Here is a 27,195-nt window from a genome sequence, read left to right as displayed (position 1 = left end):
GTCTAAACAGTAGCCATAATAAGGGGAGACAGACAGGGTTGGGCACTTTTCTGGCAGGCTGACTGGACCCCGGCCAAGTACAGGCTCTGAACTTTAATGCAATACATGTGGGGCCAACACCTGGAATTGGGAATTCAGAGGGTAGAGATTGAAGGGCTATCTACGTCAGTCTTAGAGGGAATCCTCCGGACCCTAACACAGGGGAAGAGAGGCAGAAAAGGAAAAAAAAAAACCCAGTTAACAAGCAGCCAGGAGCTAGGGCACCCTCTCCTGCTCCCCCCTGCCCTAGCCTGGAAGCATGGAAGATAAAAAGAGTGGATTAGGGAGACCATGAGGAAAACTCCCAATCAGCTGGAAGTGCTCAAGATAATAATAATAATAATGACACTTATTAAGCGCTTACTATGTGCAAAGCACTGTTCTGATCACAAGGTGATCAGGTTGTCCCACATGGCGCTCACAGTCTTAATCCCCATTTTACAGATGAGGTAACTGAGGCACAGAGAAGTTAAGTGACTTGCCCAAGGTCACACAGCTGACAAGCGGCAGAGCCGGGGTTAGAACCCATGACCTCTGACTCCAAAACCCTGGCTCTTTCCACTGAGCCACACTAGACCATTGGTCATGAATCAAAGCCCAAAAATAGTTTTCCTGAGATTCTGGACATGAAATGTTCTGGCTTAGATCTGTACTAATGACTAAAAAGTTGGAGTTGCACTCATCCAATCAGCCTGTATGAACCAGACTTCTTGCAATGAAACTTGCCGCCACTCCTGATAAACAATGGTCTCCTGAAGCCATTTCCCTTCAGTTTAAGTACCGAAAGAATTGTGTAAATGTGTTAACTTGTCTATGTAAAAGTGTACATGCAGCAAGTTTGGTTAGATTAATTGCCCAGGGTGGGGGAATGGTTTCAGAGTGTGTACTGTGCATGGTGAAATTCATAAGGAGGAAGCTGAGTAACTCCACAGTTCAGGAGTTATCACTTAGGGGAAAAAAAAGAGTTTGTTTGGGGGAAGGCACCTCCCTCAAGCAAATGAAAACTTCCCTATTGTGAAATGTGGATCTCCTGATTGGAAGCATTAGCTAAGGTGCAAAAATGTAAAAGAGGTAATTAGGAGGGGAGGATCCCAACTTCTCTTTTTCCCACTCTGGCAGGAATGCCTGCAGGGGACGGCGCCTCTAACAAAGAGGTCTGTAAACTGGTTAGGAACTGTCACCTTTACTGCAGGCCAGGTACAGAACAGTAGGAGCAAAAAACCCTGATTTGCGAGGTTTAGTAATGAGTTGACAATGTGTGGTTAAAAAAAGTATGCCTATATACCAATACAAAAAGTAGTTAATTGTACAAAAATAAGGTATTTACTGAATGATGTTGGTGGGTTCTTAATCTATAGTTGAAATTGTAGCTCCCTAGATTTTAGCCCAGCAGGAAATACAGGCCTGAAGACAAGGCATACAGCTCAGCTGCTTTGCAGAGCACCCGTCTTTCATTCATTCATTCAATCGTATTCATTGAGCACAAACTGTGTGCAGAGCACTGTACTAAGCGCTTGGGAAGTACAAGTCGGCAACATATGGAGACGGTCCCTACCCAGCAACGGGCTCACAGTCTAGAAGGAGGAGTTTTGAGTCCAAGCCATGAAAAGAAAGGACATGTTCCCATCAGAAGACCTGGTCCTGAAAGGATTTGGGTACCAGTGTCTTGGTGGGGATGAGCCACAAACCATAAGAAATGTGTGGGTGAAAAAAGTGTTATAATTGATGGATTTGTGTTCATTGACAACTGTGGGTAATAGAAATAATTTGTGAATCTAATCATAATAATAATGACATTTATTAAGCAATTACTATGTGCAAAACACTGTTCTAAGCGCTGGGGAGGTTATAAGGTGATCAGGTTGTCCCATGTGGGGCTCACAGTCTTAATCCCCTTTTACAGATGAGGGAATTTAGGCACAGAGAAGTTAAGTAACTTGCCCAAAGCCACACAGCTGATAATTGGCAGAGCTAGGATTTGAACACATGACCTCTTACTCCTGCTAATAGAATCCCACATGCTGTTTTGTGGGGATGCAAGGAATCTCCTCAGATCCCTCCTTTTTTCCTCCTATTGGTCTTGCTGTTGCTCAGCCAATTGGAGAACCACAGAAAAAGGAGGAAATGGAGAAAAACCTACATCCCAATGTTATAGTACTAGTGTAGAAAAATCCCTACTGAAGGGATTGATGGTGATATTGATCACCATATGTGATAATATTTTTCCCTCTTGTTTGACGATTGTATTATATAGTTGTTGCATTTGCCGGCGTAGCAAAGTCCCTATTTAAGGGACTGAGGGTGATAATAATAACAATAATAATAATAGTATTTGTTAAGCTCTTACTATGTGCTGAGCACTGTTCTAAGTGCTGGGGTAGATATAAGGTAATCAGGTTGTCCCACATGGGATTCACAGTCTTAATCCACATTTTACAGATCAGGTAACTGAGGCACAGAGAAATTAAGTGACTTGCCTAAAGTCACACAGCTGACAAGTGGCTGAACCAGGATTAGAACCCCCGACCATGACTCCCAAGCCCGTGCTCTTTCCACTAAGCCACACTGCTTCTCTATATTGATCACTACTCATGTGATACTCAAATCTACATCTCCTCCCCTGTTCTCTCTCCCTCCCTCCAGGATCACATCTACTCCTGCCTTCAGGACCTCTCCACCTGGATGTCTTCCTGCCACCTAAAACTCAACATGTCCAAGACTGAGCCCCTTATCTTCCCTCCCAAACCCTGTCCTCTCCCTGACTTTCTTGTAACTGTGGACGGCACTACCACCCTTCCTGTCTCACAAGCCTGCAACCTTGGTGTCTTCCTTGACTCTGCTCTCTCATTCACCCCACATATCCAATATGTCACCAAAACCTGCTGGTCTCACCTTCACAACATCGCCAAGATCCACTTTTTCCTCTCGGTCCAAATCACTACCACGTTAGTACAATCACTCATCGTATCCCTACTAGGTTACCTACCGCATCACCATCCTTTCCTATCTCCCAATCTCCTGTCTCTCCCCACTTCAATCTATACTTCACTCTGCTGCCCAAATTATCTTTCTACAGAAATGCTCTGGGCATGTCATCGCCTCCCTCCTCAAAAATCTCCAGTGTTTGTCTATCAACCTCCGTATCAAACAAACTCCTCACTATTGGCTTCAAAGCTCTCCATCACCTCGCCCCCTTCTACCTCACCTCTCTTCTCACCTTCTACAGCCCGGCCCGCACACTCCTCTCCTCTGCTGCTGCTAACCTCCTCACTGGGCCTTGTTTTCGCCTGTCCCACCATCGACCCCTGGCCCACGTCCTACCTCAGGCCTGGAATGCTCTCCTTCCACACATCCGCCAAACTAGCACACTTTCCCCTTTCAAAGCCCTACTGAAAGCTCATCTCCTCTAGAAGGGCTTCCCAGACTAAGCCCCACTTTTCCTCTGTTCCTCCTCCCCTCCCAATTGCCCCGACTAGCTCCCTCTGATCTCCCCGTTCCCCACCCCACAGCACTTGTGCATATATGTACATATTTATTATTCCATTTATCAGTGATTCATATTTATATTGATGTCTGTTTCCCCCCTTCTAGAATGTGTCCGGGATTGTATGTATTTGTTGATGAATTGTACTTTCCAAGAGCTTAGTACAGTGCTCTGCACACAGTAAGCACTCAGTACATACGGTTGAATGAATGTGATATGGTTGTTATTGCATTACTGGTCTGGGGCAATTCTTACTGATCACCACTCATATGTGTACCTTAATGTAAATTCTCCCCATCAGCTGTACCCTTGGATCAATGCAAATGAGTGAATGTCTATGGGTCAAGGGATGGAATGTGGTAAGCCCATAACCAGCTGCCTTTCCAGTGAATGTATTCCCGTGAACAACAACAAGGAAGAGACTTTGCCAAGGCACCGGTGGGATTTACTTGGCAGCAGGTAATTGTGGACCTGTGGGGGCAGACCATGGAGGGAAGTGGGGCTTTCTCTCCCTAATCTACCTGGTAACGGGCCTGGACCAATCGATGACTGTCACTTAAAGCCTAAGCTGCGACGCCTGAGGCAGCATGCAGGGGGGCAGATGCAGAGAAGCAGCCCAGAGGCATGCTGAGATGCAGAGAGGTGCAAGCATTGGAGCAGCAGGAGAGCAGCACTCTAACGTAGCAGACGGCAGCAGCACTTGGAAGCAAAAGAAGAAACATTGGCAGATTGGGCTCCTTTTACCACAGACTGGTATTGGACCCTTGGGTGGTGGGGTGAGAGAATGTATGTATGTGTCACTCCCTTGAACGTTGGTAAAAACTTTTCACAGTAACCCTGGTGATCGGAGGTGTGGTTTGACTTATACTATACGTCACCGAGTTTCCCCCGGTCCAGGAAGGTCCTGGCTAGTATGAACCAGGGGTTTGTGACAAACTCTTATCTCTCAGCCACTCATTCTCCATTTCTTTTTCAGACTCTTCCTCTGACTCCCACCCACTAACTGTGGGGGTCCCTCAAGATTCAGTTCTGAGTCTCCTTCTATCCTCTATCTACACACACTCCCTTGGAGAACTCATTCTCTCACATGGCTTAAACTATCACCTCCCTGCCGATGATACCCAAATCTTCATCTTCAGCCTTGACTGAGCTCTCTCTCTCTCTCTTTCTCTCTCTCTCTCTCTCTCTCTCTCTTTTTCTGCAGTGTCACATTTCCTCCTGCCTTCAAGACATCTCTACTTGGATTTCCTGCTGTCACTTGAAGCTTAATATGTCAAAACAATACTCCCAATTTTCCCATCACTGTTGATGGCACCACTATCCTTCCTGTCTCACAAGCCCATAACCTTGACTTTGTCCTTGACTCCGCTCTGTCATTCAATCCATCACTAAATCTAGTCCAGTTCTACCTTCATAGCAACACTAAAATCCACTCTTTCTTCTCCATCCAAACTGCACCCGCGTTAATACAATCACTTATCCTAATCTGCATTGATTACCATAGCAGCCTTCTTTCTGACCTCCCAATCTCCTGCCTCTCCCCACTCCAGTCTATACTTCACTCTGCTTCCCGGATTATTTTTTACAAAAAAGTTCCGGAAACATTTCTCCGCACCTCAAAAGACTCCAGTGGCTACCCATCCACCTCTGTATCAAACAAAAACTACTCAGCATTGGCTTCAAAGCCCTTAATCACCTTGCCCCCTCCTATCTCACCTGGCTATTTCCTACTGCAACACAGCCTGCACACTTCACTCCTCTAATGCTAACCTTTACACTGTACTTTGAACTCGTGTCCTCTTGCTGCCAACCCCTTGTGCACACCCTGCAGCTGGCCTGGAATGTCCTCCCTCCTCAAATCTGACAATGACTCCCCTCACCTTCAAAGCTTTACTGAAGGCTTGTCTCCTACAAGAGGCCTTCCCTGACTAAGCCCTCCATTTCTCTCCTCCCAATCCCTTCTGTGTTGCCCTGACTTGCTCCCTTTGTTCATCTCCCCCGCACACACAATTCCCATCCACAAAGTACTTATGTACATATCCGTAATTTATTTACTTACATTAATGTGTGTCTTCCCCTCTAGACTGTAAGCTCATCGTGGGCAGGGTCTGTCTGTTTATTGTTACAGTGTACTCTCCCAAGTGCTTAGGACAGTGCTCTCCCCATAGTAAGCTCTCAATACATATGATTGAATGAATGACTTAAATGATCCTTATCTTTCATATCCAAGGTTATTTCCTGGAAATTATAAACATAATTGTGGTGCATGTTAAGTGTTTACTATATATTAAGCACTGTAATAGATACAATACTTTTAAGTTACTGTTTAGACTACTTGTTACATATACATTAAACACTCTTCCACTGAACAGTGCCCTGGGGAATGAAATCGTGTCTAATTTACCCCTGAGAATAACCTTATCAATGGAAGAACTTGGTTTGAATCAAGCAAATGATATAAGGTCCAACCTTTGTACACTGTTAAAATATTCATTCATTCAATCGTATTTATTAAGCACTTACTGTGTGCAGAGCACTGTACTAAGCACTTGGGAAGTACAAGTTGGCAACATATAGAGACGGTCCCTACCCAACAACGGGCTCACAGTCTAGAAGATGGGCTCACAATATGCCTATTTGTAAACATTAAAGCGATGTAGTCTTCGGATGTACTTCCCACTAACAGGTGAGTGTGCTTCTGGGTTAAAGGAAAGTGCTCTACTACAGAGAAGAGTAAAAAAAAAATTGGTCACTTAAGGATACCACAGAAAGCAAGTAGAAATTCATTATAAATCAATTGTATTTATTGAGCTTACTTTGTGCAAAGCACTATACTAAGTGCTTGGGAAGTACAAGTTGGCAACATATAGGTATTATCCTACTGAAGCAGGTATTATCCTACTGATCATGGAGCAAATATGGGCTCAATATAATTACTCTTTGTTCCTTATCTATCTATATGCTTCACTTTAACAAGAAAAAGGTAAAAACAGTTTTGAAATAATAAACTTATATTTAATATGGAAATGTTGTTTTCCAATAAACATCGCTCAATTTACAGAGCAGCTAATTGAATCAATTAAAGACCTCACTGAGAAGGGTGAGATTGTAATAAGATGTGAAATACTGGCCATATATAATCATACACACAATGGATGGTAGGGTGGAAAGAAATCATTCCTCTGAACAATAATAGAAAGAATAACTGATTTTTAAAAATCTGACATTTTCAAAAGCTGGGAATGTATATATTACTGAAATACAACAATTCTCTAGAATGTAAAAGGGAGCATAAACTTTAATGAAGTGGAAGATTCAATGAAAATATCTGCAAGAAAGTGATTTAAGACACTTTAAAAAATCTAATTTCTGTTAAAAAGTTGTATTAAAGGTATAGAATATTATTTATAATAATATGGCCCAAGTAAGTCACCCATGGTATCCAGACTCCCTTATCAAGCTCCGGAGTGGCTCTACCTCTTCATATAGCTTAATTAAACTTTCTAACTTTAATCAATAAATTAATTGCATTTATTGGTTTATGGATGATTTGTAAATGTTATCAGAAGAAGCAGCATGGCCTAGTGGAAAGAGCATGGGCCTGAAGTCAGAGTAACTGGATTTTAATCCCAGCTCTGCCACTTGCCTGCCATGTGACTTTGTGCAAGTCTCTTAACCTCTGTACCTTAGTTATCTCATCTGTAAAACATACATAAAATATCTTTTCTCCCTCCATCTCTGACTTTGAGCCCCATATAGAAGAATGACTGTGTCTTATTTCTTTTGTTTCTAGTCCGGTGCTTAATAACAATAATAATAATTGTGGTATTTGTTAAGCCTTACTATGTGCCAAGCACTGTACTTAGCGCTGGGGTAACTGCAAACAATTTGGGTTGGACATAGTCCCTGTCCCACATGAGGCTTACAGTCTCAATTCCCCTTTTACAGCTGATGGAACTGAGGCACAGAGAAGTGACTTAGCCAAGGTCACACAGCAGACAAGTGGCAGAGCTGGGATTAGAATCCATGACCTTCTGATTTCCAGGCCTGTGTTCTTTTTGCCACGCCACGTTGCCTTTTAGTCAGGGCTTGAGCACATAGTGAGCATTTTTCAAATACCATAATTATTGCATACACATCCACTCAATCAATGCCATTTTTGTAACTCTCCCTTGGAGGTGATGTGAGGCAGGGAAAGGGAATGAGGTACTTAGGGAAATTTGAGATACTTCAGTCTTTCAGGATAGGGTGTAGACTGTGGGCATTCCTCTCATTCTTCACCCTCCTTTCCTCCATAGGTGTTAATGGGTTGAAAAAGGCTGGGAAGCCAGGTTCAGAGTTTAAGGCACTAGAATTTTCAGGCTGGGGTGCAGCAACCAATCCCTGTCAAATATCCCTCTACCTTCTAAGAAGTTACAAGGTCTAGGAGCTGATGAGATGTCAGTATTCCATCAATTATGTAAACCTCTGAATGTCCCCCAAACTAATCATAGCCACAAAAGTGGTATTTTTGTTAAGAGCTTACTATGTGCCAGGCACTGTACTAAGCATTGAGGTGGATACAAGCAAATAGGGTTGGACACAGTACCTGTCCAATATGGGGCTCACAGTCTTAATTGCCATTTTACATATGAGGTAACTGAGGCACAGAGAAGCTAAAAGTGACATGCCCAAGGTCACACAGCAGATAGGTGGTGAAGCTGGAATTACCACCCAGCTCCTTCTAACTCCCAGGCACACGCTCTATCCACTAGGCCACACTGTTTCTCAAGGCGATCTGGAAATTGAGGTTCAATCCTGTTTCTGGCTACCATATTTGGGAGCCCCACATAGACAAAAAAAGATCAACACTATCACAAGAGTACTTAATGCATATGGATTAAGGGTAATGGGTTGCTCTTTAGCATTTAAAAATTGCTTATAGCGGAAGGAGAATACATCAGAAAAAAATCCCAGAGAAAATGCTACCAATGAGTGACTTTTATGGAAATATGCACTGCCATTAAATGAAGAAAATGTAAAATCAAAGGATATAGTTCCAGACCTATGATCACTGCCTTTTCAAAAATATAGAGATATATGGAAATTTCAGTAATGGTATTTGCAATGAGTATGACAGTAGAAAGTGGAAGATGTTTCAGTTTGATATCTTTCTCCATGAGATTTTCCCAATATTTTAAGGAACAAATTCTTCAGTACTACCTTTGTCATGTGAAAGCTTCAGCTACTTTATTTCCTCAGGGCAATTATCAGAAATAATGAATAATTTAGTCAAAATCCTAATTAAAAATAGAGCTAGAGCCTCAGAGCCAGTGAGAGATATAGGACAGTGTCACTAATTAGCTGTTCCTCCAAATCACCGTCTGAAATAGTAGAAGGCAAAGTTTCAGGAAACAGTGTATGCAGTTGTCCATCCAAATTGGAACAGGTTTAGAAAAAGAGGCTTTATGATTGACAGTAGAAAGTTATTAAATATTTCCCACTGCCTCAGGAGCATGGAAGCTCTCTCGACTACCTTTGCAATTGAGAGTGGAAGTGTTTTCTAAGATCAAATATAGTCTTTTTTTACAATGAAGAGTTTGGAAATTAATTAAGCTTGTTCAGTGACTTCCATAACATCATATCAATATATATGTTCACTAATTATAATGGTTGTATTTATATGTTGTTTATCATCAATCCTCAACTTATATTGTTCATTTTAAATATGTATCTAAACCACAAAATTATTTTTGAAGTGTCTAGGGAGAGGGAGAAGGATAGGATTGAGTCAATTGCTGCAAGTCCCCTTCATGTGAGCAACCTGAGGTACAGAGGTATAAAGATGGCAAATCAATTGCAGAGCTAGAAATTGTCTTATGCCCCACAGCTCTACATCTAAGTCTATGTTTACTATATACAATCTTAGTTCCTGGTCAAAGCAAAAAAAATATGCTATGAGACTATGGTTTAATTTTCTGTTTTGGGGGGAATATTAGAGATTCTGCTCTATCCCCAAGCTATGAGCATTAGAGCAGCAAAGAAGCTTTGAAGATTTACTCACTTTTCCCCTCCTCACAATGGAATCTGGAGAAATATAAGACCAAATTGTGCATATACGTGTATGTGGTGTGTGTGCATTTGTGCACTTTTATGGTTCAGGAAAAACACTCGCTGACCCTTCCACTTACCCTTCCCAGGCCTGGGAATCAGAGGGTCATGGGTTCTAATCTCAGCTATGCCACTTGTCTGCTGTGTGACCTTGGGCAAGTCACTTAACTTCCCTGCATCTCAGTTATCTGCAAACTGGGAATTAAGACTGTGCTTAGTACAGTGCCTGACACATAGTAAGCGCTTAACAAATGTCATAATTATTATAATTATCACACCCTATGATCACAGACATGTGTTAGACTGTAGACTGTAAGTTCCTTGTGTTCAGGGATCGTCTCTACCAACTCTATTGTACTTTCTCAAGCACTTGGCACAGTGCTCTGCACACAGTTAGCACTCAGTGTCACTGATTGATTTTTTGATGGATCTGAAGTAAAATATAATTGTCAGCAGGAAGACCACCCAGAGCATATCTCCAGGAGACTGAGACAACCCTCCCTTGCTCCAGGGCGTAACATTGCTCTCCCAGGGAGCCTCTTAGCATTTTATTTTGTTAGTATGTTTGGTTTTGTTCTCTGTCTTCCCCTTTTAGACTGTGAGCCCACTGTTGGGTAGGGACTGTCTCTATATGTTGCCAATTTGTACTTCCCAAGTGCTTAGTACAGTGCTCTGCACATAGTAAGCGCTCAATAAATACGATTGATGATGATGATGATTGGCATTATTTCTCACTCATCATGGAGATCTAGGCATGTTCAAACACCAAACCACTAAACCTATGACCACCCCTAGGTGCCACACCCACCTTGAGACACTCTCTTCTCATCTCAAGCTGGTTCTAGAGTCAAGGAGGGGAAAGTGATCTCCCTCCACTTTCTCAGTCGATTAATCAATCATATTTACTGAGTGGTGACTGTGTGCAGAACTCTGTACTTAGTATTTGGAAGAGTACAATATAACGTAATGTGTTTCGCTGACCACAAGGAACTTACAGTCAAGAGGAAGCTTCTTCAATGTATCTGCTTTGATGAAAATTTATCACCCAAGCTTGACCCTGGCAAGTGGGAAACAGTGTAGTCCTCAGAGCCCAATGCTAAATAAGAATAATAATAATGGTATTTGCTAAGCATTAACTATGTGCCAAGCACTATATTAAGTACTGAGGGATATACAAGCAAATTGGGTTGGACACAGTCCCTGTCCCACGTGGTGCTCACAGTCTCAATCTCCATTTTCTAGATGAGGTAACTGAGGTCCAGAGAAGTGAAGTGACTAGTCCAAGGTCAAACAGCGGACAAGTGGCAGAGGCAGGATTGGAACCCATGACCTTCCGACTCCCAGGCTCAAGCTCTATAAAGATTATCATGCTATACAGCAGGAGTGTCCCCAAGTCCTCTAGAGGCTTCTGAGTAGCTCAGGATTGCTGAAGAGTTGAGATTTCAGGATATTTTCTCTTTCACATAAACAGGGCAGAAACAGGCTCAATGTCAGGGCACATTCCTAATTTGTAGAATGTAAGGAAACTTGTGGATGTTTTGATTGTTGAACTCTAACCAGCCTTCCTGAGGGACAAAAACCCTGCAGATTACTCCTGTGTGGATAATGTATAACAGTTTTATTACCTTTATGGTCATCTTTGTTCTTGTATTATTTCCTGTTCTTGACACAAAGGGTGGGGAGAGGCTGGATGGGAGTAAACCTATGGGGGCAGGTGTGGGGGAAGGGGCAAGGGGAATGGTTGGGATACGGTAACAGAGATGGGGTTGGAGACAGAGGTAAGGTTGTCATAGTGCATCAGGAGGGGATATTTATATTAATGTCTGTCTCCCCCTCTAGACTGTAAGCACACTGTGAGGAGGGGATGTGTCTGTTTTTTGTTATATTATATTCTTCCAAGAGCTTAGTGCAGTACAGTACAGCTTTGCAAACAGAAATAGCTCAAGAAATAAGATTGAATGAATGAATGGAAGAAGCAAATGTTTAGGAGTAAACAGAGGGCTGGGTTGATGTAAAGGTAGGCAGTTGTTGATATGTATAAATCTAGGTTCTTGTCACCAGGGTGTGACAGCCACACCTGTTCGGTATTCTTTACTTTGGATTCAGGAAGGGCTGCAGTTAGACAGTGAAATCTCTGTGTCCTGGCCAGAGGAAGGTATTCAGTAATTCCAATGGTCAATGACCTGGGCACACTGAGGTAACTCAGCAGATAGATCTCAGTGTCATCATGTTGTTCAATGATGATGTTCAATGATCCCTGCCTGCTGAGGCTGCTTGACAGGGAGAGATTTAAGTGCCCTGGGGCATGTCTCTGTCTAAGAACACTTGAAGTACTTGATATTCATCTCACCTTCATCACTACATTACTCAAAGCCTACATCTGTAATTTAGTTTAATGTCTGTCTCCCCCTCTAGAATGTAAGCTCCTTGTGGGCAGGGAACATATCTCCCAAGTACTTAACACAGTGGTCTGCAAACAGTAAGCACTTTTAAATGCCATTCATTGTTTGATGTTTAATAGTCTACATTTTTTAGAACTCATTAAGTGGTCTGAGTTACGTTTTTACAAGACATATAGTCCATGGGATTATACAAGGAAAGAAACCCTTGCATTATACAAAAAAAAAAACCCCGTGGATTTTTAAATAGCTTTTTAAACCTCATTCAAAGTATATACACAATCTAACCATTTTCCATTTTTTAATAGAAAGCAGTTTTTCCAGCTAAAATTTCAGCATTCATACTTTGCAGCAATAGTCTATGTGTTATAGATTTAATTTTTCTGCTTATGACAAAACGTAAGTGAAGGCAGCAAGAGCATGAGGGACATAAAAGTGATAAATTTAAGAGGAAGAAATTAAACAAGATTCCAAATGTGATCAAGATTATACTTTTACTATCATAGCAAATCTGAAAATACAAAGATTGCATTTTTATGATTTGGGTAGTGAAGGAGCAAGGGACTGAATATTTCATCTGGAAAAACTAGTTGAAGTGAGGGAGTATTTTGAACAGATCTCATTTATGCTAACTGGACCCATTGGCTTTTAATGGCTAACTCTTCTTTCATAATAGTCCAAATCGTGCCTTTCATGCTTTTTAAGTTTCCCTGTTCAACATATTAACACTTGACTCTCCAACTTCGGATCAGTCACCACCATTATCCTTCCCAGTATTTATGCAAATATCGGTAAATTTGCATATATAAACAACATGGCCTAGTGGGAAAGAGTTAAAACCTGGGAGTTAGAGGACCTGGATTTTAATTGCAGCTTTGCTAATTGGTTGCTGTGTTACCTTGGGAAAGTCACTTATCTGTGCCTGAGTTTCCTCAAATGTAAAATGGGGACTCAATACCTGTTCTCCCTCCTATTTAGACTGTAAGCCCCATGTCAGACAGGGAATGTGTGCAACTTGATCAACTTGTATCTTCTCCAGTGATTAGAACAGTGCTTGACACATAATAAATACTTAATAAATACAATTATAATAATAAAATAATAATAATATAGTTTATTTCCTGTATACTTCTATTTCTCCATTAAAATATAAACCTTTTGAGAACAACAACCTCTTGATTTACCCTCAATTGCTTCTTCGTAGCAGTCAATCATATTTATTGAACACTTATTCTGTGCAGAGCACTGTAGTAAGTACTAAGCACTTGGGCCAGTGCAATATAACAAAATTGGTAGAAATGTTCCCTGCCCAGAAAGGGCTTACAGTATAATAATAATAATAATAATAATAATAATAATAATAATAATGTTATTAAATGCTTACTATGTGCGAGGCACTGTACTAAGTGCTGGGTTGGATATAAACAGTATTTGTCCCACATGGGGCTCATGGTCTTAATCCCCATTTTACAGATGAGGCAACTGAGGCTTGGAGAAGTTAAGCAACTTGCCCAAGGCCACACAACAGTCAAGTGGCAGAGCCAGGACTAGAACCCATGACCTTCTAACTCCCAGGCCCATGCTGTAACCACTACATCATGCTGCTCCTCAGTCTAAAGGGGGATACAGAGATTAATATAAATAAATTACAGATATGCACATAAGTGCTGTGGAATTGAAGGAAGGGTGAATCAAGGGAGCAAATTTATGAGCAAGGATGTTATAGCAGGAAGTGGGAGAAGATAAAATGAAGGTTAAATCAGGGAAGGCCTTCAGTAAGGCTTTGAGGGTAGAGAGAGTAATCGTCTATAAGACAAGAAGAGGGATTCAAGCTAGAGGCAGGATGTAGGCTAGAAAACAGTGGTAAGATAGATGACATTGAGGTACAATGAGTACTGGCATTAGAAGAGCGAAGTGTGCAGTCTGGGTTGTGGTAGGAGAGCAGTGAGGTAAAGAATAAGGGGGCAAAGTGATTGAGTGCTGATGGTAAGAGGTTTCTGTTTGATATAAAGGTTGATGGGCAAACACTGGAGATTCTTGAGTAGTGGGAAAGCATGGACTGAATATTTTTATAAACAAATGATCCACACAGCAGAGTGAAGTATGGACTGGAGTGGGAAGAGACAGGGGCAGAGATGTCAGCAAGGAAGCTGACACAGTAATCATGGTGGGATAGGGTAAATGCTTCGATTAACGGGGTAGAAGTTTGAATGGATAGGAAAGGGAAGATTTTAGCCATGCTTTGAAGGTGGAACCGACTAGATTTAGTGACATGTTTTACAAAATAAATGAAGTCAAGTATTGCTGCTATTGTTACTACTAAATGAACTGTGTTCTCGGTCAATCAATAAATGGTATTTATTAAACACTGTACTGTTCTCTCTAAGCAGTTGCGAGAGTGTAATACAATAGGGTGGGTAACATGATTCCTGCTATCAAGGAGCTACATTCTAGGGCCCCTAGTGAATCCATTCTTATAGTGTCAGGGAGCCTTAGCAAGATTGTGAGCCTGTTGTTGGGTAGGAACCATCTCTATATGTTGCCAACTTGCACTTCCCAAGCGCTTAGTACAGTGCTCTGTACACAGTAAGCACTCAGTAAATATAATTGAATGAATGAATGAACCAACATTTTCATAAGAAACAGCTGGACTTTTCTTTTTTATGGTTTTATTGAAATAATTTACTTCATAAGATAAATTTAGTATGGGTGACTAAGAGGATAACATGGCTTATGAATCATTAGATAAAGCATTAATCACTGGAAGGGAGGCTATATGGAGTATTAAATAACCTTCAACAAAAAATGTTCCCTAGCATTATCTCATGCAGAAAAGTTACAGTTCTGGGATCATATCTCACCAGTCCATCTTAAAATCCTGTATCCGGAGCCCCGCTGTAAATACATTCATCCGATTGACAGAGATGTGCTTTGTGTTTTTCCATCGTTTTTCTTCTAAAGAATATTTCATATAGCAAAAGCTGTTGTTCTGAGCGGAGAGAAATAGTTCAGCCAGTGGATAATTCAAAATGAATCTATGAGTTCTAGCTATGCATCCTTGGACTAGTCAGCTTCTCTGTGCCTCAGTTTCCTCATCTATAAAATGTGGATTCAGTACCTGCTGTCACTCCAACTTAGACTGTGAGACTCATATAGGACAGGGGCTGTGTCTGACCTGATTATCTACCCCAGTAGCTAGTAAGGTCTTTGACACTAGGTAAGTACTTAATAAATGCTATTATTATGGTTGTCTTTATTATTATAATTGTTATTATTATTGTAGTGGGAAATTTCTGCTTGATGAAGTTACGTTTGGGAAATCATTGGAGGTTTTGGAAGAGTAGGGAGATGTGCCGAATAATATTTGAGAAAAATGATCCAGGTAACAGTGTAAAATACATCCTGGAGAGGGAAGAAGCTGGAAGCAGGGAGGTCAGTGAGAATGCTGATGCATTAGTAAAACAAAATACAACAAAGCCCTCATTTCCTCTTTTCCCATCTGTGTCACCCTGACTCACTCCCTTTATTCACCACCCCACAACTCCCAGGCCAACAACACTTATGTACACATCCATAATTCATTTATTTATATTAATGTCTGTCTCCCCACCTAGACTGTAAGCTCATTGTGGGAAGGGAATGCCTATTATATCGTTGAGTTGTACTCTCAAGTGCACAGTACAGTGCCCTGCATACCGTAAGCACTCAATAAATATGAATGGTTGACAAATGTGTGGAGCAGCATGGTAGCAGTTTGAATGGAGAGGAAGAGGTGGATACTGAAGACAATAATAGTAATACTGATGACAATACGGCTTTAAAGTACTTAGAGTGGGGCTCAACTAATAATAATAATAATTAATGATAATTACGGTATCTGTTAAATGCTTACATTGTGCCAAGCACTTTTCTAAGTGCCGGCAGATACAAGGTAATCAGGTTGTCCCACGTGGGCTCACAATCTTAAGCCCCATTTTATGGATAAGGTAACTGAGGCAAAGAGAAGTTAAGTGACTTCAAACAGCAAACAAGTGATAGAGCTGGGATTAGAACCTACGTCCTCTGACTCGGAAGCCTATACATTTGCCACTAGGCCATGTTGCTTTTCTGTAATGCTGCTTCTCTAGTAATACGAGGTGATAAGGAAACTTTGTTATTAGTAGTCCTTCATTAACTTTGCAAAGGGAACCTATTAAATGCATGTTCAATTCATTGTTCCCTGGAAACTGGTTTTAAGCAGGGCATATAGGCTAGGAAGGGCTAATGACTACTGGTATGGACCAGGCATTTATTAGAGATATGTCAGAGAATCAACTGTAGGACAATAGTTTTTGTCAATAACAGGACTATGACCCTTTACACACTGTGATAAAAGTCATGTGCAATTTAATTATTTTTGAATGAAGTTAGTTCCTTTTAGAGCATTGAAACATTTGTTAACTCTGCAATTATTGGATAAATAAGGATATGGTAGGAATGCAGTAATAATAATAATAATGGTATTTGTTAAATGCTTACTATGTGCCAAACACTGTTCTAAGCACTGGGATAGATACAAGGTAATCAAGTTGTCCTTGGGGCTCACAGTCTGATTCCCCATTTTACAGATGAGGTAACTGAGGCACAGAGAAGTGAAGGGGTTTTTCCAAGATCATACAGCAGACAAATGGCAGAGCTGGAATTAGAACCCATATACTCTGACTCCCAAGCCTGGGCCCTTTCCACTATGTCATGCTGCTTCTCTAACTATGCTATTGAATAAATGCCAGTGTCTAGTGGGGAATCTGGGAAATCTAAGTGGTTTAATTTGAAACTCACAAAGTAAAAAAGCTACTACTGTATACTCTGTTACTTGTGGGCAGGGATCGTGTCTACCAGCTCGATCAAATTACACTCTCCCAAGTGTTTAGTTCATTGCTCTACACAAAGTACTTAATAATTATTGTTGATCAATCGATTGAATAAAGCCACCTACAAATTGAGTGAAATTCCAATATCCATCTATGAGCAGATGGTCCCTGCTTCCAAATAATAGGATGAAAAGGAAAAAATCTCCTAAAGTCAGTTTTGCACAAGGCAGGTCTTCAAAAGAAAAGAAAAATCTTGTAGGAAATCCATGGTTTGGCTGAAGATGCCCTAGGCAAATTTTGTATTTATAGTGGTTTTGACCATCGTGATTAATGATGCCCAAAGTGTACAGTAACAAATCTTCCTAAAGTAAGCACGTGCTGCACCATTCAATCACAGAATGGTAGAGTGGAAAATGACCTTTGGAGGTGACCTGGTTCATTTCCATACCTCCTTCAGAGCATCACATAAAATACCTAAGGAAAATGGCCACCTGCCTTAATCCTAAATTCTCTTAGGACAGTTTTGAATTAACACAGCATTACATGGCTAATTAAATTGGGGCACTTTTTCTCCTGCATACGAATTGATTTTACTGTGATGTCCTAGATAAAAAATGTCTATACATAAAATTAAAAAATTACTATAACCTTAATGACAATCCTCTACTCTCTAAATGAATTACTAAAAGAAGAATTTAAGAATAATGAGAAATGGGAATGATCTATTCAGTTAAGAGATCATAATTTGTGGTTCCTTTTTTACAGACCAAAAGGCAAAAACTGCAACTGCAAAAAAAGAAGCAAAACAAAAAACTTTCCACACAGTTGTAATAGAGAACAAAGAAGAAATGAAGACATTTAACAGTTGTAAAATGCTCCTCTTGTTGGGGAGAACAAGTGATAAAACATAAACTAAGAATAAACGGATTAATTTGAAGGAGCCAAATTTTTAAATGATTAATATCTTGTACAGAGGATGCCAACTCCAGGGGAGAAAAGGGGATGATTGCCCTAATGATGTATGCAAGGAGAAAAGAAGTCATTAGCTTTATATCCTCATATTTCTTTGGATGGGGCAGTTAGTAAGTGCTCAATAAATACGATTGAATAAGTGCCATTTTTCTACACCGGGCCTTCATGGGATGGGACACTTAGCAGACTAGACCTCAGCAGGGTACCCAAATAGTAGCCAATAAAAGTAATTGAGATATTTGTCAAGCACTTCCTACAAGCAAAGAAATAGCTCTTAGTAGAGTGCTCAGTATACAGTATAAGTGCTCAGTAAAATTCCACTGATTGATTAATTAGTTTTTCGGCCAAATACAATAAAATCCATCACTTATGGAAAGCTGAATTTCAGAGGTATTGAAAGGAGGGTCTAATTGTTCAGGTCAGTCTTCTCCCGTGTTCCTGCTAAAGCTTCCCAGGAGGCTCACATGCATTGTGAGAAATATATCTTCTAGGAATCACTACATTCTCCAACTCATATTCGTCTGGGTTTTTACTATTTGCGCTTCTTGGCATTCTGCTCTTCTTCCCATAATGTTTCTCAGTTAACACTCCAGGATGGTCAAGTAAATCACCCTCTCCCTCCCATGGCTTAAAGGTTTATCCCTCACATTTAATTGAGCATTTCCTGTGTGTACAACACTTTACTAAGTGCTAAGGAGAGTGCAGTACAACAATGAAAAACTGAAACGATTTCATTTGCAACACCTAAGACCTACACTGAGATAGTGGTAGTTCATTGCTTAAATTTATCATGTCTTTCCTGGGTGGCAGAATAACTTTAATTTTTCAATCTCAAGCAAAATAAGTTTGATTTAAATAGATCTTTTTCTTTAAAACCTATTTCCATATGTTGTGTCAAACCATGGGTGGAATGCCTTCTGAAGTTAAGTAGCAAAGCTGTGAATAACAGGGTTTGCAGATGATATTAATGGTGAGATTTTGTTGATATGTACACAAGGGTGTCTACTAAGATTGACTTGTTACTGACACATCCTTCCATACTGTGTTCCTTTAACAGTTGTCCTTTGCTTCTATTAGTGCAGTTCAGAAAAAAGGTAGAGATTTAAACATATTACTATTCCCTAAAATTAATACTGAAATTTGACAAAAAAATCCCCATCCCACTAGAAAAATCAATCATTCGTTTAGTGCTCTGCACCCAGCAAGTGCTCAATAAATATCATTGATTGATCAATTAATTCATTCACTCATTCATTCAATAATATTATTAAGCACCTAGTGTCCAAGCACTGTGCTAAACATTTTCAAGAGTACAAACTGTCTGTGAAGGTGGTAGACATGATTCCTGACCACAAGGAGTTTACAGTATATAGGGGGAACAGATATTTCAATAAATTACACATAGGGGAAATGGCAGAGTGTAAGGGCAGAGTGTAGGGTATGTGGGGCCAAAGGTGGGGTGAATATCAAATGCACTAGCAGGGGAGAAGAAACCTAAAATAATCTCATTGCTTGCCAGTTTGATGTATTTTATTTAGTACATTGTATCCGTTCCTGCAAATAGCATAATGGTAATGTGTTGGAATTATTTATTTTCATTGAAATATTTCCCCAGTCATAACATCGCCCCTTCCCAGATCTTTCCTGCTTTATTTGCATCTATAATTTATAAACCTAGATTTCAAACCATAAAAGTACTCAGTCTTTTCTTTGCATTTTCACTCAAGGCTCCCTAGTGCTATGAGTGTTGATTTCTCTTATATTTTTCATTGTTTAGCAATGAATAATTTATCTTATTTGTGGGAAACCTGAAGAAATCCCAATTAGCAGACTAAATTTATCCATCTACTCATTTTCCCCTTAGCAGCTCCCTCTTTCTGGCTCAAGCAGTGCCATGTGGTCATTTGCTTTAAGTTGTCTTTAAAAAGTATTTGAAAACCTTCTTTGATCCACTTAGGCCTCTTTTATTTTGAAGACTCTCTCAGAAGCACAGAGGCTTAAAGTGAGTTTAAATTCCAGTAGTCACTACCATTCATTTTTTCCACTTATTCCTGAAACCTCATAGGCAGGGTTAGATATACACTGAAACATTTTACCTCTTTCCAAATTTCATTCATTATGTGAAGCTGGGGGAAAATTATTATATCACCTATCCAGTGGATTCTGTACTCTTTGTGTACCTGGGAACTCATTCCACCCTTAGATGAGAATAGCATATATGTATATACCTTTATGCTCAATTTCTTCACCTACTCATAATTTATTTTAGTATCAGTTAATTTCTTCACCTACTTATAATTTATTCTATCTTCCTGAAGCAGCATGGCTTAATGGAAAGGGCACGGGCTTGGGAGTGAGAGGACTGGGTTCTAATCCTGGCTCGGCCATTTGTTGTTGTGTGGCATTAGGCAAGTCATTTCAATTCTTTGTGCCTCAGTTACCTCATCTGTAAAAGGGGGATTAAGACTGTGAGCCCCACATGGGACAACCTGGTAGCCTGTAACTACCCCAGTCCTTAGAACAGTGCTTGGCATGTAGTAAATGCTTAACAAATACCATAATTTTTAATATTATTAAACCCTTTCAGGGTAGGAATCATATCTACTTACCATAATTTACTATCCAAAATGCTAAGTACCATGCTCAGGTGATTGATGGATCGATGTTTGTAGGAATTAAAAAAAAATTGAGCAGTCTATCAAAATATCTAGGGATGAATTCAGAGTATGCCATTCAATTTTGAAAGAGAAAAGTTCCCTGACATTCAGAAGGCCCGAGCATGTTTCAAAGTTTCTTTGTCCTTTTGGTTTTAAACTTTCATTAAACTTTTTGGTACTCCTGAGTAACCAGATACTGATTGCTAGTCTGGATAACAAAATATTGAGAATATTTGCTACATTAACAGGTGTTAAAGTGTAATATTTAAAATGAAGATTGGCAGACTAGGGAAAGAAGGAAATAATAAAGAATTAGCAAAATACTGCAAAATAGGGTGATTATTTTCTACATCAGGACAAAAATTTAACAATGTATCTAGCAAAATGCAGTAGTCTTGCCTCAGTCGAATCAAGGTGGAAGAAACCCTTTTAATGCTTTCAAGGAAAACAAAAGAAGAAGGGCAGTTAGTTCAGCCAGATTGACAGGCATTCCTTGAAAAGTCAGTACATCTGTTGTTCCCCTTCCTTTTCTATTCTGTTTTCAGCCTTCTCTGGGTACAGAGGCTCTTTTCTGCTTTGTGGGACTATATTTAATCTGATACAATGTTGTCAGTTCAGTGAGTTAGATGAATGCTACCTCCCAAAGCATGGAAGCAGACTTGGAAGTGTCAAGAACAAATTTGAAGTAGCAAACGTTCAATTGTCAGCACTATCAAGAAATGTTTGAATGTGGGACAGAATCCCCATTTAGGAAGGATTATTCTTCTGGGAAATGAAAATTCAACAAATCTCTTTGATTCTGTTTGTGTGATAGTGGTACCACTTGCTCTGGAAGCATGTCTAAAATGATGTCATTTAATGTGGAATAAAGAGGAAGCATTTTTGTTTTTCATGAACCTAAAATAACCAGTTGTGAGTTTCTATTAACAATTATCATTTAAGAATATTATTGGGTTTTTTATATGGAGGAAAATCATAGGCTGATAGCAGACAGCTGCACAGTGCTATTTTCTGTCATCCTAGTTCTTTGTCTTGTGCTAATTTTTATCAGTAGATTACTACATAGGTATTACCATCAAATTGGAGTTCCCTACATGCTGGGAGATGAATCAGGGTGGCCTGATAGAGCAAGGGCCTGACAGTCAGTGAGACCGGGGTTCTAATCCCTTCTCTGCCACTTGTCTGTTGTGTGACCTTGGGCCAGTCATTAACCTAAAATTACCTCTTATTCCTTCAATTTAGATGAAATAAAATGAGCATTAAAATAAAAAATGTTGATCATCATTTCACTAAATATGAAAACTATAAAATGTATTGAAGGTACATACTACAACTTGTTATGTCTTCATGGGGGATAAAATAACCAATGAAAAATCTTCGTTATCTAGGGATTTTTTCACAAACGGGGTTCTTAACTGATTTATAAATGTTCTACAAAATATAATTGCATTGAAGATTGTTTATCCATAATGCTTGTCTCTAATTGAAGTTCAAACTCTTTGTGGGCAGGGAATGTGTTTAGTGCTTCTATTATACCTTCCAAAACATTTAATGTAGGATTATCCTGTTGTCTCTCTATAAATATAATTGCTACTAACTCCTTTTCAAATTTCACTTTTCAAATTTCTTTAATTGTCCTATATAATTTAATTGCATAATGGAAAATCCCTCCAATTCAGGGCAATATTTGCTGGATCAAATAAAAGAAGACTACCAAATTTTAATTTCTTAGGAAATTAAAAAAATCATATTCTAAATGATAATTACAACAAAAATGGTATGTTTTGAAGGTCATTTGAGCAATAAGAAAGATGATTCTGACAATTTCTTTTGGTGATGAATCCCTTTGTGACTTTTCGAAGCTGACATTTCACATTTATATGTCACTTGTTCCGTTACTCAATGAAAAGAAATAACAGTCCTTATAGCATTTACATATCTCTGAAAGCCTTATTAAGAAGATTCTCCTGGATCATTATTCCTTCAGGCTCTTTAACAGGAATCATTCTCATGTTTTAAAAATATATTATCCCATTAAAGCATACATGGAAGTAAAATAACATGAAAATCAGCGCAAATACAAGTCATTAATTTTGTCTCAGCTATTAAACTTTTAATTTTATATTAAGGAAGCTTAAAAATGACAGATGCAAGTAGAAAGGATGACTCAGAAGTTATTTACGCTTGGGTATTTGTCTACTTGAGTCACAGTTGGTTAGTTACATTATTTCACATTTGCAAAGTATATTAAAGATCAAAAGCATTACATAAGAAATGAGGCAGCATAATTACTTAAGGCAATAAGGCCTTATGGAAAAAACATGGGATTGAGCATCCAAAGACCCAGTTAGTCCCAGCTTGGGAACTGCCCAGCTGTGTGACCTTGAATGTGAATGTGACTTGTCACATTCTTTCTGGGACTCAGTTTCTTTATTTGTACAGTGGAAATAAGAGTAATTTTGATTCACATTTGGAACATTGACTGTGTCTGATTGAATAATCTTCCATCAACTCCAGAACTGTGCTTAACAAATAGCATAATTATTATTAGTATTTTGTAAGTCCCCAGAATCACTATCTTGAGCTGAATCAGTGTGAGTTTCTATTAATTATGAAGAGATTACAAGCAGCGTGGCTCAGTGGAAAGAGCCCGGGCTTTGGAGTCAGAGGTCATGGGTTCAAATCCCGGCTCTGCCACTTGTCAGCTGTGTAACTTTGGGCAAGTCACTTCACTTCTCTGGGCCTCAGTTACCTCATCTGTCAAATGGGGATTAAGCCTGTGAGCCCCACGTGGGACAACCTGATCACCTTGTAAAGTCCCCAGCGCTTAGAACAGTGCTTTGCACACAGTAAGCGCTTAATAAATGCCATTATTACTATTATTATTATTATTATTATCATCATTATCATCATTTAAGATTATTGGGGTGGTGTTTATATTTGGAGGGAAGTCATAGGCTGAGAGTAGACAGCTGCAAAATTCTACATCCTAATAATCTCGATCTTTCTCTAGTGCTAATTTTTATCATTAGATTACAATGTATTACCATCAGATTGGATTTCCCTACATAATGGGAGAAGGATCAGAGTGGCCTAGTGAATAGAGTAAGGATCTGGGTGTCAGAAGGACCTGTGTTCTAATCCTTGTCCTGCAACTTGTCTGTTGTGTAACCTTGGACCAATCACTTAACTTCTCTGTGCCTCAGTGACCTCATCTGTAAAGTGGGGTTTGGGGAAGCAGCATGGCTTAATGGATAGAGCATGGGCCTGAGAGTCAGAGCATCATGGGTTCTGATCCCAGTCCTGCCACTGTGTGACCTTGGGTGAGTCACTTAACTTCTCTGTGCCACAGTTCTCTCATCTGTAAAATGAAAATTAAGATTGTGAGCCCTATGTGGGACAGACCTGTGTCTAATCCGACCATTGTGCATCTACCCCAATGCTTAGAACACTGACTGGAACATAGTAAGCACTTAACAAATACCATAATAATAATAATTATTATTATTATTAATACTGAGTCCCATGTGGGGCATGGACTGTGTCCAACCTGATTATTTTGTATCAATTTCAGTGCTTAGTACAGTGCCAGGCACAGAGTAATTGTTTAACAAACACTGGAAAAAAAGGGTCTGCCTTCTGGCTGTCCTCTCAGACCTTTGACTGCCTTCAACACTGGGCCCCTCTTTTATACTAGAAACATACTCTAACCTTGTTTTTCTCTGATAGTTTTCTTTTAGCTCTCCTATTCTTCCCTGGCCCAGTCCTTCTTAAGATGTTTCACAGGCTCTTCCTCAGCATCCGAGCCCCTAAACTCCTTAATAATAATAATGGTATTTGTTAAGCACTTACTGCGTGCCTAGCACCGTTCTAAGCACTAAGGTAGATACAAGGTAATCTAGTTGTCCCATGTGGGGATCACAGTCTTCATCTCCATTTTACAGATGAGGTCACTGAGGCATAGAGAAGTTAAGTGACTTGCCCAAAGTCACACAGCTGACAAGTGGTGGAGCCAGGATTAGAACCCACAACATCTGACTCCCAAGCCCGTGCTCTTTCCACTAAGCCACACTGCTTCTCTTACTACCTTCCTTACTACCCAATCCTTCCTGGTAGTGAGTATGCTGCATTTTTTTTCACCTTTCACCACCATCCTATCTGCACTGATTCTTGGAGATTTCACTATCCAAGATGATGAGCAATCAATCATATTTATTGTTGCTTACTGTGAAAAGAGCAGTGTACTAGGAGTACGATAAATAGAATTTAGGAGTACGATAAAACAGAGTTGGTAGAAACGTTTCCAGCTGATGAGTTTACAAACTAGAGAGGGAGACAGATTGTAAGTTTGTTATGGTCAGGTTATTTTTCTGCTAATTCTGTTGTTTTGTACTCTCCCATGTGCTTAGTGCAATGCTCTAAGTGTAGTAAGTGCTCAATACATACATTTATTAATAAATATAAATAAATGAATTATAGATATGTACATAAATGCTGTGGGCCTGAGAGAAGGGTAAATTCAGGGTGAAAATCCAGGGACAAAGGTGAGAAAGAAGGGAGTGGGAGAAGAACACATTATTTGGGGAAGGCTTCTTGGAGGAGATGTACTTTCAATAAGACTTTGAAGGTGAGGAGAGTGATCTTCTGTCAATATTAAGAGGTCACAGGAGTATGTAGGTGAGCGGTCTGCAGTGAGATAGACAAAATCGAGGTACAGTGAATAGGTTAGAGGAGTGAAATGCAGTAAAAAATCAGGGAGGTAAGGGAGGAGGAGGAAAGGTTATTGGTAAGTAGTTTCTGTTTGAGGTGGATGAGCAAACAGTGGATGTACTTGAGGAGGGAGGAACCGTGGACTAACTTGGAAAAATGATCTAAAGGATGGAGTGAAGTATCAACTTGTGTGGAGAGAGACAGGAGGTAGGGAATTCAGCAAAGATGCTGATGCAGCAATAAAGGTGGAATAGGATAAGTGCTTGGAGAAAACAAAGTTGATGGCCTAGGGGATAAGAGCAAAGGCCTGGGAATCAGAAGGACATGGGTTCTTATCTTGGCTCCATCACTTGTCTGCTTTGTGAGCAGGGGGTCGCTTAACATCACTTAACATCTCTGTGCCTCAGTTACCTCACCTGTAAAATGTGGGATAGGGACTGTGTCCAACTTGAGGATCTTGTTTCTACTCCAGTGCTTAGAACAGTGCTTGACACATAGGAAGCGCTTACAAATACCATTATTATTATTATTATTATTATTATGAGACATCAAAAGTTGAACTATCACCTCATAAGCTGAACCATCTCTGATATCACAAATTCTATCCTCTCTACCTCCAGTTCTGAGGAAAAAACACCCCAAACAAAACACTTTCTGACATTAAACTTATTTCCATTCTCTTCTAAAACATGAACTCCACGTACACACCATTCCATGAGACTCGCCAGGCTGCCTCTCCAAAGACAATCCTCAGTAAAAATGGAGATGCACTGTGTCCTAATGGAAAGAGCACTGGTCTGGGAGAGTTCAAATCCCCACTCTGCTACTTGCCTGCTGTGTGACCTTGGGTAAATACTTAAATTCTCTGTGTTTCAGTTTTCTCATCTTTAAAATAGGGATAAAACACCTGTTCTCCCTCCCTCTGTCTCTGAGACCCGTGTAAGACTAAAGGGACTATGTCTGATCTAAATGCACTGCATTTATCCCAGCACTTAAGACAGAGCTTGGCACATTGTAAGCACTTAAATAGCATTATTTATTATCGTTATTATTACCATTATCATTTTTATTACTGTACAGTGCTCAAACTTTTAGTGAAGAGCTCTGCAAACTGTAAGTGATCATTAAATACCATGGATTAATTGATTGAACCTCTCACAATCCTCTGGCTCCTTCTTTCCTTTCAGACAAGTCCAGTATCCCCCATACAGAGGAAAGCTATCTTTCCAATTCCAACATAACATCCAGCTACCATCCCCCGGCCCATGTCCTACCTCTGGCCTGGAATGCCCACCCTCCCCAAATCCATCAAAATAGTACACTTGCCGCACTTCAAAGCCCTACTGAAATCTCACCTCCTCCAGGAGGCCTTCCCAGATTTAGTCCCCCTTTTTCTCTGCTGCTCTTCCCTTCCCCATTGCCCTTATTCCCTCCCTCTGCTCTACCCTTTTCCCCAGCCCATGGCACTTGTATATATTTGTACATATTTATTATTATATTTATTTTATTAATGATGTGTATATCTATAATTCTATTTTTTACATTGACCCTATTGATGACTGTCTACATGTTTTGTTTTGTTTTGTTTTATTTTCTGTCTCCCCTTTCTAGGCTGTGAGTCATTTGTTGGGTAGGGATTGTCTCTATTTTTAGCCAAATTGTATTTTCCTAAGTCCTTAGTACAGTGTTCTGCACAGTAAATGCTCAATAAATATGATTAATGAATGAATAGTGACTGTTTGTGATCCCACGAACAATAACAAGGAAGAGACTGGCAAAGGCACTGATGGGCTTTATTGCTTTTAGACTGTGAGCCCACTGTTGGGTAGGGACTGTCTCTATATGTTGCCAACTTGTACTACCCAAGCGCTTAGTACAGTGCTCTGCACACAGTAAGCGCTCAATAAATATGATTGATGATGATGATGGGCCTGTAGGGGTGGGGCATGGAGAGAGGCGGGGCTTTCTCTCCCTGCTCCACCCAGTAATGGGCC

This window comes from Tachyglossus aculeatus, chromosome 1 (assembly GCF_015852505.1).
Source record: "Tachyglossus aculeatus isolate mTacAcu1 chromosome 1, mTacAcu1.pri, whole genome shotgun sequence".
Lineage (NCBI taxonomy): Eukaryota > Metazoa > Chordata > Mammalia > Monotremata > Tachyglossidae > Tachyglossus > Tachyglossus aculeatus.
The sequence above is the reverse complement of the archived record's forward strand: the minus strand, read 5'-3'. Positions refer to the sequence as shown.